Raw genomic sequence first — 11,108 nt, 5'->3', positions numbered from 1 at the left:
TTGTATCTTGGCATTCATCTGTAACATCTAGAGATGCAAGTTTTTTAAAAATACATTCAATGGCAGACTTTATAGAGGAAGCTTGTCCTAATTTCTCTTTGCTCTCAGGAGATCCTTTGATGTACAAAGTAATTTCTTTTGAAATCAGTTCAGGTTCTTTTGATCTTCTTGGTTTGTCTTTATCTGTACTGTCTTCAGACTCACACTGCCCAAGGAATTAACCTTCAGTGTCCAAGGATTTTTCCTGACCTTGTGCTGACCAATGATATTGGGATGCGTATTATCGGCTTTTGTTATAATACTTTCAGCAGCTGCTTCTTTGGTAGGAGTAGTTTCAGAATCCGACTGAGTAAAAAGTTTCCCAGCCTCACAGCTAAAGTTGGAAGGAACCTTCCTCAATTCTTCACAGGCAAACTGTGCTTCCATCACTACAGTTTCCATTAGAGCATCATTCTCAGAAGATTTCTGAGGTCCAGGGACACTGCACAAAATAAACCCACGTTTTTCACTTGAGAAAGTCCATCTAAAAGATGAATGTTAGGAGTAAAATCCCCTTTAGTAAAAAACTTGGTGGCTACTGGAAAACTCTGAAAGACATTCCCTTTAGAAACCTATTGTTTCCAACTTCCTCAGCTCCCAGAGAAGAGGGATTTTTTTTTTTCCTCTTGCTTCTGCAAGTATTGCATTAAAAAAAGCATACCCAACACATCTGTCTCCCTCCACTTGCTGCTCTAAATGACATCGATAGCCAAACCCACTATATTTGCTCTCCTCCCAACTACAAAAAAGTAAACACATGGTTTTCCCTCTCTGCCAAATGGCAGAGCAGAAGGTGGGAATTTACATTCACTTATCCTAGGGTGGAAAAAAGGGGAAGAGGAATAGAAAAAGTATTCCAGACAATGGAAAAAAATGCAAAAAATGTTCTCTGAAAAGTTGAAAGTTTTCCAAGAGGCATCTGCCAGTATTTAATATCAGAATAATATACGCTCGGTGCAACACTTGATGTACAGTGTGGAATTCTCTGTACTGATTGAAATCTTTCTATTAAATAGTATTAGTAGGCAGGTGTGGTGGTGCAACCCCCGCTCCCTTGAGCTGCTTGGTACTTGGCGCAATCTCTCCCCGCCTTTTCTAGGCCGCATACCTGAGCAGCAGACCAGAGCGTTAAGGCACCCCCTTAATGTGCCCGGTTCTTGCTTCCTTGGTAACGGTAACAATCTGGTAAATCTGTGCTCGAACTGTAACATGCTTGTTCCCTCATTACTTGGGAACAGTAGTGACAATCCTGACAACCTGTGCACCTGTGCCTGAGCTGTGGCCCAAAAGGGGGGGGTATCAGAAAAGTTCTGAGTCTGCGCAACTGGTGGAAGGTACCAGAATATGTCGTCATCTGAGCAGGGCCGAGGTGAAAAGTACCTGACAAAAGTCAATTTTCTCAGACCCTGTAAATAGCGCTTCTAAGTGAGACCCTTTGGAGCTCTCCTCGATCGCAGCACACTGTGACCAGTATCCCACCTAAGCTGAGACACCTCTCAGGCGCAAACTTTGTGCGAATCATCTGCCAGGGCAGAGCCAGTGTTCTTGAGTCTCAACTATGGCCTGTTCAGGAATGCCAATACGTTGTATTTAGTCTAATTTCTCAAAGAGGGAAATTTTAACTATAAGCTAGCTTCCAGCCTTCTCGAGTCCCAGCTGTCACCTGCTGAGGAATGCTGATGCATTGTGAGTATTTACTCTAAACTCGAAGAGGGAAATCCTAACTATAAGCTAGCTTCCTTCATCCACCTCTCTGCTTATATACATGTCTAAATACATACATTTGCCTTTACGAGTGTGGGTGGCATATATCACTGGGCCCAAATATCTGTTTGTCTGAGGTTTTATGTTCATCTATCTACCTATCTACACACTTTGATTTAGATACCTTATAGTAAGTTAGTGTGAATCTTGTCATCTTCAAATCTGTAATTAAGTTGCTAGTTTTATCATAATATATATTCCTGAATTACTTGTAAATCTTTAAAATCAGTCAGTCATTAAGCACTGCCTCATGCTATTAAGAAATTCTGAATTGACTAAATCAGAACTGTGTCAAACACCTTTCATTCATGGCAGCAGGTAAAACAATGATAAACTTGTATGAAATCTTGTTTTACTCGGAGTATACTCATTTTAGCTTATGTCCTCTGTCAAGCTGTTCAGCTGGCTGTATGTGAGAGATTCTAAGATTATTTTTTCAGGAACTGGCATCAAAGCTATAGGCATCTACAGTTAAAGCACAGAAGTTAACAGACAGACAAAATACCATCTTTAGTAGAAAACTACTGTTTGCAAAATTTCTGCATTAGGTGTTAAACAGGATCATTTTGAGTTCTATGCTCTATCCTCATTTTACACATCACCCCGCTCACCCCCCCCAATATACTTTATGAAGCTTATGACGTATTATTTCAGCTGAACTTCTCTTAAGTTGACATGTGCTCATATGTCAGCTCAGCTCTGCAAGTTATCATGGGATAATAGCACAAACTGTTATGATGAAATTTGCGGTGTGTGTTTTCTTGGTATTTCACATTATAATGCTCCTGAATACCGAATACATCATAGGTGAGAAATTCTAGATGGAACAAACATAGCTTACTGTTTCAAGAAGTTCATTTGTTGTAGAAAAGAAAAGTATCAGAAGGTTTAACAGGTTGGACTTGGCAAGCGGAATCATCACGTTTCAGTCCATTTTCTTTAGATTCATTATCTAAACTAATCGCACCATTTAGTGAATCATTTTTTGGCAGCTCACACTGTGATCTTTCTTCTTCAGCATTCTGACAGGAAGAATGGGAATTCTGCAATGTATGAGCTACCTTTCCAATCAAAATTACATTGCAAGGTATTATGTTGTAATTCCTTTCAAACAAGTCCTTCAGCTCCTCAGGTTTTCCTGAAGATTCTGTAGCATGAGGGACTGCATTATCAGAGGTGAATTTAGGATTTCCATTCACTGGTGTCTCAACAAAAATTTCATCAGGAACTTCCTGTTTGGAAACGTTAGTAGCAACTGACATCGTAGATGCACTTGAAGTAAACTCGGCTGCAGAAGAATTTCTAATTGTGGATGAAGGAAAAGGCTTGCTTAGACCCTAAGCTAAGACAGGTTGCGACACAGCCTGACGTGCAGGCAATTTGTTATGAATACTGATAGTGCCAAAGCCGGACTGTCCCCGAGCCACGTGTCCTGGAGCTGCCCCGCCCCTCCCCGACTAGGTCCCTTTTATGCTGAGCATGACATCATATGGTATGGAATACCCCCTTTGGCTAGTTTGGGTCACCTGTCCTGGCTGAGGCCAATCCCAGCTTCTGGTGAAAATTAACTCTATCCTAGCTGAACCCAGGACATTAACCAAAACTACAAACTGAATATTAGAACTGAATATGTAGGTCTTCCTACAATCACTGTCCTTTTCAGAGCAATAACTCATCCTTACACCATCTGTGCCCTCAATTTCTCCTCTTTCTTAATATAGCCAGATACAGAGAACAGATATATAGCAATGTACACAGGTGCAGCAGTTTAAGGCCAAGCAATGAAATGCATAATAAATGACATGGAGAATTTCAGGTTTGACAGAACTGAATTATACAAATAGTAATCTTTTCCTAGCATAGAAGGAAAAATACTTGACAAGAAGAAAAATATAATGACTGTAAAGTAAATATATCCTGAACACATTTGGTTTTTGTTATTACCTGATCTAAAAAAGTACATAAGCTTGCTGATTGGGAACTGGTTTGCTATCAGAAAGGTCTGTTGAGGCATCAGTCATTTGATACCAAAAAGTCCATTACCAGCCCACAAATGAAGACAATGATATCTTTAGATGAGTTGCACGCTTTCCAAATGATATCACAGGTAGAACACAACAGAAGAAACCATACCAAAATGATTCAAACAAAACATATAATGCCACCTTTTCCCCTAAGAACAATGGCTACCAGTAACATTTTATTTTCTTTACAGCTCCTCTGGCCACCTTTCTGCCTTCCGGCGGTTGGCCCAGCTCCTTTCCCAGGGGATCGTGGGATGGGTGGTGGACAGGGCCCGGGTATATGATGCGGCCCCTCACCAGGGAGCTCCTTCTGCTGCTGTGCGCTTCTGGTGTCAGTGCTCTGCTGTTCCGTCAGTCAATGGCAGCTTTTGAGCTGGCTCAGCTCTCTGGGCAAATGTGTTTTGACATTTATGGAAGCAGAGGTGTCTGAAGTAAGAGCTTCAGGACTAATCAAGATTAACCAGCATACAGTGAGGAAAGTACACTTGTATGCAGCTTTTTTTTTTGTTGGGTTGTATTGTGTGTGAGTTTTTTGTTTGGTGGTTTCTTTGGGGTTTGGGTTTTTTTTCCGCCCAGGTCAATAATTTTGTATTGAGTGTTCAGGTGTTTGCAAGATGATTTAATAGTATGCTTTTTTTTTTATTTATTCTTCTAGGTGCATTGTGTTTGACTGGAGTTCCTGACTTTATTGAAGATGGAACCTTGTTTTTTCACCAGTTTTTCTGTATACTGTGTAAGCTGCTGGTATTACCTCCCTTAATAGGCCTGATGGTGAGATTATTTATTAGAGGTCAGGGTGAGCATCTTGTATGCATCTGTGCATGGAGTTTTAGCATTTCTCAAGAAAGCAGTAAGGATGTAAGGCATAGCATCTTTCGGGGTACAGGACAGCTCATTGCTTTTCCCAATCACCCATGGAGTACCGTGTTGTTACTAGAAGCTTTGCAGCTTCCGGCAGGCTCTTCATAGATCATAAGTGTCAGGACTTTGCTTATTTTGTGGGCCTGTAGCAGAGCCCAGAGTTTGCAGGGAAGATGGGAGTTGCCTGCAGAATGCAGGGCACAGCTCAGAAGAGCGGCTGACTCAGGGGGTTCAGGGGTGCAAATACAGGGAAGGAGCTGTCAGGAAGGAGTGGGATTCCTTCCCTGAGAGTTCAGGAGAAGAGGAGTTTCTAAAGTTTTGGGACTGCGGGATGGCTGGGAAAGGGAGGAGGGTTCATCAGCCGTTCTCAGGTTTGTTTTGCAGTTGGATTGGGTTGTTGATGCGGTCTGTTCCGTTTCAGTTTCTCCATAGCTGATGGGAGGTACAACAGTCATGAGAGAGGCAGTGTAAACCACCTGGCCCTCTGCATCACAGTGTGCAGGCCTGAACGTCAGAAGAGTCTCGTCTCGTAAAGCATGAGGTACGTTAAAATATACCCTCGTGAACTCTGAGGTCTCTGCTTCTCTGTGCCTTTTACTTTCTTCATTCCTGACTTAATTTTGTATTCATAGCTTTGCTGTCCATCTAGATGTCACAGTCATTGTTAGAGACATCGGCTAGGCACTTATTTGCAGCACAGGTTTGTGTCACTGTCTTCCCTGGAGTTTCTTGGAGAAGAGGATATGTATTATTTGTGCTCCTAACAATCTCCAGCCAGGGATCTTTCTTTTATCGCAGTCCCAGGCCCGTGAGCTTTTTCTGTATTCCAATTTTACCTTTGTCCTTAAGCGTGCAATGAAGTTTGCTCTAGTATCAGTTGCGGCAGTTACGTTCTGTTATTCTTGTTGATCTGTTGTGTTTTTAGCACCAGTTTCTGTAGTCTTAAGGTGATCTAAAAGATCTTTGAGTCACCATGTCACAATTACTGTGTTTTTTCCATAGGCTGACTACTTCTGTAGTTCCCTAATGGGCTTTGTAGGTAAGGAGGTAGTTTGTCACTTGTTTTCTCTGTACTATACCACATCTTACTCAGGTCTTGATGTTCCTGTTGTTTTTTTTGTGCTAGGCGGGCACATTGGTAGCCATGCTGAGGGTCTCATGCGCCTCAATGCATCAGCATAATGCCAGCTGAGTGCTTCCTTTCTTGTGTTAGATGCTCAATGCACAGATCTGTCTTGCATGTCTGGAGTCTCAGAAGTCTATGGAAGGTGTTCTCTCACAGCAGTGATCCAGGATGTGTTAGCATATCTGCTGTCAAGCAGTCTGTTTTCATGGAGACCTTTTCTGGGACTACTTCTTCCTTGCATCCTCTTGGTCTTAGGTCCTAGAGCCTGGCTTCTCATGCATTCATTGTCAGAGTTGCAGATGTATCTTTTTTTGTCACGGGCTGTGGTGCTTGACTTCTGGGGCAGCTGTAGATTCTTCCTCTCGGCCCCCTAGGACTTCTCACCTAAAGGCATCTTCGCTTTGGAGTGATTCCTCTTGCCCAAGAGTCTTTCTGTGCCTCTGGGTCAAATCATTCGTCTTGTGTGCAGTGTCAGTCTGCACACGTGCCTGGATTGGAGGTGGCTCTGCCAGGGGCATAGCAATTTTTAGTCAGGGAAAGAATAACAATAAGAGCCTACGGCTCATGTTGCTGTACCTAGAGTGTTCAGTTACAAACCTTACAGTCCACCTCAGAGCAACTAGCCCTCAGTAGCAGGTGAGGATGCCGAAGGGATGACGGGAACTCTCTGGGAGAGGCTGCTGGAGTGCTGGTTGAACAGATTGAATCTCAAAGGTGTTAAGGCTTGTATGCTTAGAGTTTAATGTTGTTTTGATTTTTCTTAATGGCAGGCTGTTGTTGGACTCTAGGTGATATTCCTAAATGGAAACAAGACCTTTGGAATTGTTAAGCTGTTGCTCTGCATCTGGGTGATTTGTTCAATGCTGGTTTTTGCAGATGCAGAGGGACGAGTCGTGTGCCAAAGGGTGACAGAGGAACCTCCTGCCGAACCTGCTAGTTAGCCAATGTGTGGGGTGGGTTTTTTTTGTTGAGGATGGATTCCGATCCCTGGCACTCTGAAAGCTAAGTTGAGGGACCAGGGCTGGGGAGGGGCTGAGAGGAGGAGGGGACAAGGTTGGGAGCTGTGGGGAGTGAGGCGTTTAAAGTTAGTGTAGGGGAGAGGGCTGTCCGGGAGTAGTCCCCTTTGAGCAGTCGAAGGGAGCGGGTTACTTGTCAGCATGGTGCTAGAGTGTGCCGGGCAGGGCAGTTCCAGCCTGTGTTTGTGTTGTGTAGCTTGTCTTCTGTGTCTTAGACCTTCCTTGGGTCTCAGTGTCCTCTTTGCGCTCAAGGAGCACCGCACACTTCTTGGGTGCCACCCCTAGGGTCTCGAATGCCCATACTCATTGGCATTGTGCCACTCAGGTGCTTCTCTTCTCGCATAGCAACGTTGCAGCATGGATCGGTCTTGTGTCTTGGAAGTTTCCAGTCAGTCCCCTTTTGCAGCATAATTCCAGGCTGCGTCAGCAGCTCTGCACTCCAGCAATCCATTTTCAGGGACTGGCCCTTCTTCCCTGCATCCTTACATTCTTAGGTCTTGAAGACAGGCTTCTTGCGCATCCATCATCTCAGTTTTGACAGTAACTTTATTTTCTAGGTGCAAATCAATGTGCGAAGCAGGATATCCACACCAGAATGGACTTAAGCAAGGTGAGTGACTGACGTGCTGAAGTAGCATTTTTCTGAGGTGTCACGTTATCGACATAGCTAAAATCATACCCGGTCGTTTAACAGGTGGGGGTCAGGCCTGGGCACAGCAAACCGAAGAATCTGACTCTGAGCGGCCGAGGTAAAGGGGCAGGAGAGAGGAAGACGTTTCTGAGGAGGGCATCATCGCGGCGGAGGTCGACGCCAGCTGACGTGTCGGTGACCAGCGATGAAGAGGAATGCGGTGGATGGGGGAGCCTCCCGGTTAGGTGACGTGTTCCCGATGAGGATGGATTCTGGACCCTGCCCTCTGAAAGGTAGTTCAAGGGGCAAAAGCAGTGGGCGGGGTGGGGCCAGCGGGGGGTTTAACGTCAGGGTTGCAGAGAGGGATACTTAGTCTGTCTGAAGTCTAGGGGCAGATAGTGGTCCTGGATGTGAACGTTCTGGCCTCTGTCTGTGTCTGTCACTTGTGTTATCTGTACTCTTTCTTGTATATGGTGCCTTATGGCAAGTCTCCACGTTCTGCCCCACGGGCTCTCTGCACTTGGCACATACCTCGGCAAGCATCCATAGGGTGTGTAACGCCTGGCCACTTCAGAATAAAGCCCATCAAGCGCTTATCTCGTGATCAGAGCTTAAAGCGTGTTTTGCATCACAGATGTTTCCACAGGGTTGCCTTTGCAGAGATGGTCTGGGCCAGACTGACAGCTCTGCTCTTGGAAGATCATCTTCCACAGAGATTCCATAGCATGTTTCATCCTTAGGGGCTTGGGTCTTAAAGCCTGGTTTCTCACACATCCATTGTTCTGGTGTTGTATTGCATTGCTGCAGTCTGTATTGGTTTTGACTACCATCTGAGACCATCTTGTTTTGTAGTGCTTTGTGTTGTATTGCATTGTGTAAGGCTCTGATAACAAGTGAATGTCGCAGACATCCATCTTGACCCAAGCAGGGATAAACTGATAACGGGGGAATGTGGCAGACATCTGTCTCGGCCAAGGACAGAACCTGCAGAGGCAGGATAACGTCTTGTGAGCCCCTTCCCCTATTCCTGAAACACGTAGACAAAAGACCATCTGTGTCCTGTGCATGCGTGCCTGTGAAAGGCCATCACTCAGTCAACCCTGAAGTGGGGGTCAGTGAGACCCCCAAGACACCCACAACCCACCAACTTATTTCTGGAACATTCCTGAGCACATGCTGTGCCTGCTCAGTGATGACAGACCCCTGCCTGTGCGGAGCATTTTGGGTTATAAAAAGGGGAAACAAGTTTTCGGTGTGCACCCCCCACCTGAGGACTACAACTACAAGCAGAGAACATCGCTGGATCCAAAGGTGGTGATATCTTTTCTCTCTCTCTCTCTCTCTTTCTCTCTCTCTTTCTTTTCCTGTCTATCACTCTGTCTCTAACTTCATTTTCAGCACATTAGGGTAATATCATCACAAGTTTTGCTAAGCAATTACCTTTTGTAGTTCTGCTAAGTTCTAAGTATTGTTATAACTTTTGCCAAGCCACTATCTTTTGTAGTTCTGCTAAGTTCTAAGTAAATTTGTGATTTGTTTGAACCTCTAGAGTAATTCTTGTTACTCCTGATTACTGCGCAGAGAATTAAAAAGTTAACCTCACCCTCATCCACTGAGTGGGATGGGACATTAAATTGGCATCATGGACAGGATTCTCTGTGAGAAGCGGTAAAGAGGTTCCCTAAAGGGGATATCAGCCAGAGTGCTGAAGAAAGGAGAACTGATAATTGGTTGAAGCTGAAATCTCCGACAGTAGGTCACAGCAACCCGGGATAAGCCTGATCTTGACTGCTCCCCGCTGTTGGATTTGTTAAAGAGCTATAAAGCTTGCCCGACCCCGAAAGGGCATAGCTGGGCAGACGGACACTGGCAGTCCCCAACAACTGTAGCGGAACAGATAAGAGACTTGGCAAAAGGAAACAAGTTTAAGCCTGGAAAGGGAAAGGCTGTGGTTTGTGGTGTCTTGGGAGCTGCGTTGATAGCTGCCCAGAAGGACAAATGCGTTGTCACACAAGGTGAGCGGGAGGCAAATGAGTCCCTTCAGGAACTGGTTAGAAAACTACAGGCAGAATTGGAAATGGAACAGGTGAAATGGCAACTAGCTGGAAAAGTGTTAGCGGATGAGAAAAGAATCACAGAAAACTTGAAGCCTGTGAGATGCTTTTGTGAGGGAAAGAGAGCTGAAGTTGCAGCTCCCTGGGGACCTTGACAGTGAACCAGGATTTTCTAGCTTATCAAAAGAAGCCAACCCCCATTGCGAGGAAGGTTGCCCCTCACTACCCATGGGAGGAGCTGAGGACGGTGACAGAACCTGACCCTACGCCCAAGCTCCGGCCACTTATTAAAACTGAAGTCGTAATTGATGACGAAGATGCAGAACCCGCCGTTACCACTAAGGAGATACCTTATACTGTTACTGAATTGGCAAAACTACAGGAAAAAAATATAGTAGGCAGGCTAAGGAAACTGAGACTGAATAGGTGTGGAGGGTCTCCCTGACAGGCAGAGACAGAATAAGGCTTTCAGAGGAAGAGGCTCAGGGATATTGGGGTCCCGGTGTATTTTTGACCGTAGATGACGAGCGGGAACCTTGGTCCCTGACCCAGAGGGTGGCATATTGGGCCAGAGGGTTAGACCCATTGGAGAGAGGAGATCCTATTGCCATCCCCACCCCTGGAGTAAGCCAGCTTACAGAGAGTGTACAGATGGCGGCTTGCCTCCAACTAATGCATGACAGGCGCCTAGCTCCCCGCCAACCTTCCCCGATGCTGTTGTTTGCCAATCCGGATAGGATGACTCCCTTGATTAGAGGGTTACCTGATTCACTGAAGATTGATGCTGTGCAAATCCAAGACCGACTAAGAGCCACTGTAGCCATGGGACCTCAGGGCAGACCGGGTCTTACCTGGGGGGGGGAAATTGCACGGGAATTGATCAGTTATGGCTGGTGTGTGGGGTACGTTGGGAAGAAGGGGAAGGCACAAGAAGCGGTCCTTAGGACCAAGACAGAGGAGAAAATGCTCTGCCCCTGAGATGGGACCCTTGTGGGGGGGGGCCCTCAAGAAATCGATTGTGGAAGGAAGGTCTAGATACCTCAGAGGTCTCTGTACCTCAGAGATCAGCTGCTCCCACAGCTCCCGTGGGGGGGCCCACCAGCCCTCCAAAGTCAGGAAACTTCTTGCGCTGTCCCCAGTGAGTGAGCCGGGGGACGACCAGTGGCTATATTTTAGAAGGCTCACTGAAAATGAGCAGCGGGACCTACTCGTAACCTTTCCCCTTGGTCTCGTTAAGACTCCGGTCACTTTTCTGGTAGACACAGGGGCCCAAATGTCTGCTTTAATGCTGATACCGCAGGCTGGAGTGGGATTGTCCCTGATACAAAACAGATATGGGTTACCGATGTGTTCGGATATTCCAAACCCCAACCTACAGCTGGGTGCCAGGAGACACCACCCCCACCGAGACCACTATGGTATTGGGAGTGCTTCCTACGAATATTCTGGGATTGGATTTATTGAAAGGGAAGTCCTGGATGGACTCGGCAGGGAGGGAGCGGAAGTTCAGATTGCATGGAGCCCTAGTCAACAGCTTTCATTCCTGGCACTTACCCTTTGGGAGAAGTTGCTGGATAATTCCAATTTTGGAGC

General features: G+C 45.7%; 1 long non-coding RNA gene across 1 annotated transcript; it reads left to right on the top strand.

Annotated features, from left to right (window-relative positions):
* Positions 1 to 4,499: 4,499 nt before the first annotated feature.
* On the top strand, positions 4,500 to 7,443 carry LOC129209712 (uncharacterized). The gene is made up of 3 exons (XR_008578168.1): positions 4,500 to 4,560; positions 5,110 to 5,229; positions 7,388 to 7,443. It is a non-coding gene; the product is annotated as an uncharacterized LOC129209712 (long non-coding RNA).
* The last annotated feature ends 3,665 nt before the right edge of the window (positions 7,444 to 11,108 follow it).

The sequence above is a fragment of the Grus americana genome, chromosome 8 (assembly GCF_028858705.1).
Source record: "Grus americana isolate bGruAme1 chromosome 8, bGruAme1.mat, whole genome shotgun sequence".
Lineage (NCBI taxonomy): Eukaryota > Metazoa > Chordata > Aves > Gruiformes > Gruidae > Grus > Grus americana.
Note: the sequence above shows the minus strand (reverse complement) of the source record. Positions and strands in the feature narration are given on the sequence as shown.